The following is a 3,456-nucleotide window of genomic DNA, read 5'->3' as shown; positions in this document are numbered from 1 at the left end:
ACATCACTCCAGAAAAAGAAAAAAGAAAAATCTCATACATACCATACCCCGTACCCCTCCCTCTCATTGATGACTAGTATTTCCCTTTTATCCAATTTATTTTGACATCTGTTCCCCCTATTATTTATTTATGTTTAATCTATATTTTTTACTCATCTGTCCATACCATAGATACCGTAGATAAAAGAAGCATCAGGACAAGGTTTTCACAATCAAAACAGTCATTTTGCAAAAGCTATATCATTATACAATCATCTTAAAGAAACATGACTACTGGAACACAGCTCTACAGTTTCAGGCACTTCCCTCTGGCCTCTCTAATACACTTTAAACTAAAAAGGGGATATCTATATAATGCATAAAAATAACCTCCAGGGTAAACTCTTGACTCTGTTTGGAGTCTCTAAGCCATTGACTACTTTATTGTGTCTCATTTCGCTCTTCCCCCTTTTGGTCAAGAAGGTTTTCTCATTCCCTTCATGCTGAGTCCCAGCTTATTCTAGGATTTCTGTCCCAAGTTGTCAGGGAGGTTTACACCCCTGGGAGTCATGTTCTACTTAGAGAGGGGGAGGGCAGTGAGTTTGAGGTGTTGGCTGAGAGATAGGCCACATCTGAACAACAAAAGAGGTTCTTTGGGTTGTCTGTCTTTTTGTTATTGAGTTGAACAATCTCTTTATACATTCTGGATACTAAACCCTTATCTGATATATCATTTCCAAATATTGTCTCCTACTGTGTAGGCTGTCTTTTTACTTTCTTGACAAAGTTCTTTGATGCACAAAAGTGCTTAATTTTGAGGAATTCCCATTTACCTATTGTTTTCTTCAATGCTTGTGCTTTGGGTATAAGATCTAGGTCTTAGATCTAATGTTTAGGTCTTTAATCCATTTTGAGTTAATTTTTGTATAGGGTGTGAGATATGGATCCTCCTTCATTCTTTTGCATGTGGATATCCAGTTCTCTAGGCACCATTTATTGAAGAGACTATTCTGTCCCAGGTGAGTTGGCTTGATTGCCTTATCAAACATCAATTGTCCGTAGATGAGAGGGTCTACATCTGAACACTCTATTTGATTCCATTAGTCAGTATATCTATCTTTATGCCAGTACCATGCTGTTTTGACCACTGTAGTTTCGTAAATATACCCTAAAGTCAGGTCATGTGAGACCTCCAATTTCATTTTCCTTTCTCAGGATATTTCTAGCTGTTTCTGAAAAGTAAGTTTTTGGGATTTTAATTGGTATGGCATTGATTTATAAATCTGTTTAGGTAGAATTGACATCTTAACTATATTTAGTTCTCTGATTCATGAACACGGTATGCCCTTCTATTTGTTTAGGTCTTGTGTGAGTTCTTTCAGCAATTTCTTGTAGTTTTGTTTGTATACATCTTTTGTATCCTTAAATTTATTCCAAAATATTTTATTCTTTTGCAATTGGTTGCAATTGGAAATTGAATTTTTTTCTTGATTTCCCCCTCAGATTGTTCATTGCTAGTGTATGATCTTAACTATGGGTTTTTCATATATTCCCTTTATCATGTTGAGGAAGTTCCCTTCTATTCCTATCCTTTGAAGTATTTTCAACAAGAAAGGATGTTGAATTTTGTCAAATGCCTTTTCTGTATCAATTGAGATGATCATGTGGTTTTTCTGCTTTGATGTGTTGATATGATGTATTACATTAATTGATTTTCTTATGTTGAACCATCCTTGCATACCTGGGATGAATCCTACTTGGTCATTGTTCTAGTTTTCTAGCTGCTGGAATGCAATATACCAGAAATGGAATGGCTTTTAAAAGGGGGAATTTAATAAGGTGCTAGTTTATAGTTCTAAGGCTGAAAAAATGTCCCAATTAAAGCAAAACTATAGAAATGTCCAATCTAAGGCATCCAAGGAAAGATACCTTGGTTCAAGAAGGCCGATGAAGTTGAGGGTTTCTCTCTCAAGTGAGAAGGCACATGGTGAACAGGGTATCATCTGCTAGCTTTCTCTCCTGGCTTCCAGTTTCATGAAGCTCCCTGGAAGGCTTTTTCCTTCTTCATCTCCAAAGGTTGCTGGCTCATGGACTCTCTGCTTCATGGTGCTGCAGCATTCTCTGCTGTCTCCAAATCCCTCATTTTCCAAAATGTTTCCTCTTTTATAGGACTTCAGAAACTAATCAAGACCCACCCAAATGGGTAGAGACACACCTCTACCTAATCCAACTCAGCAACCACTCTTGATTAAATCACATCTCCAGGGAGATGATCTAATTACAGTTTCAAACATACAATACTGGATAGGGATTAGAAGAAATGGCTGCCTTTACAAAATGGGATTAGGATTAAAACATGGCTTTTCTAGGGTACATACATCATTTCAAACCAGCACAGTCATGGTGCATAAGTCTTTTAATGGGCTGTTGGATTCAATTTGCTAGAATTTTATTGAGGATTTTTGCATCTATATTCATTAGAGAGATTGGTCTGTAGTTTTCTTTTCTTGTAATATCTTTGTCTGGCTTTGGTATGAGGGTGATGTTGGCCTCATAGAATGAGTTATGTAGCCTTCCCTCCTCTTCAGCTTTTTTGAAGAGCCTGAGCAGGATTGATACTAATTCTTTGAATGTTTGGTAGAATTCACATGTGAAGCTATCTGGTCCTGGAATTTTCTGTTTGGGGAGCTTCTTAATGACTGATTCAATTTCTTTACTTATGATTGGTTTATTGAGGTCATCTATTTCTTCTCAAGTCAATGTTGGTTGTTCATGCCTTTCTAGGAAATTGTCTATTTCATCTACATTTTCTAGTTTATTAGCATAAAGTTGTTCATTGTATCCTCTCATTACCTCCTTTATTTCTGTGGGGTCAGTGGTTATGTTTCCTCTTCATTTCTGATTTTATTTATTTGCATCTTCTCTCTACTTTTTGTCAACCTCACTAAGGGTCCATCAATCTTATTGATTTTCTCATAGTACCAACTTCTGGCTTTGTTGATTTTTTCAATTGTTTTCATGTTCTCAGTTTCATTTATTTCTGTTCTAATCTTCATTATTTCTTTCCTTCTGCTTGCTTTGAGGTTAGTTTGCTGTTCTTTCTCTAGTTCTTCCAAGTGGACAGTTAATTCCTTGATTTTTTGCTCTTTCTACTTTTTTGATATAGGCATTTAGGGCAATAAATTTCCCTCTTAGCACTGCCTTAGCTGCATCCAATAAATTTTGATATGTTGTGCTTTCATTTTCATTTGGCTCAAGATATTTACTGATTTCTCTTGTAATTTCTTCCTTGACCCACTGGTTGTTTAAGAGTGTGTTGTTAAGACTCCATATATTTGTGAATTTTCTGGCCCTCTGCCTATTATTGATTTCCAACTTCATTCTCTTATGATCTGAGAAAGTGTTTTGCATGATTTCAATCTTTTTAAGTTTATTGAGACTTGCTTTGTGACCCAGCATATGTCTATCTTTGAGAAT

Source organism: Tamandua tetradactyla, chromosome 4 (genome assembly GCF_023851605.1).
Source record: "Tamandua tetradactyla isolate mTamTet1 chromosome 4, mTamTet1.pri, whole genome shotgun sequence".
Classification (NCBI taxonomy): Eukaryota; Metazoa; Chordata; class Mammalia; order Pilosa; family Myrmecophagidae; genus Tamandua; species Tamandua tetradactyla.
This window is presented reverse-complemented; position numbering follows the sequence as displayed.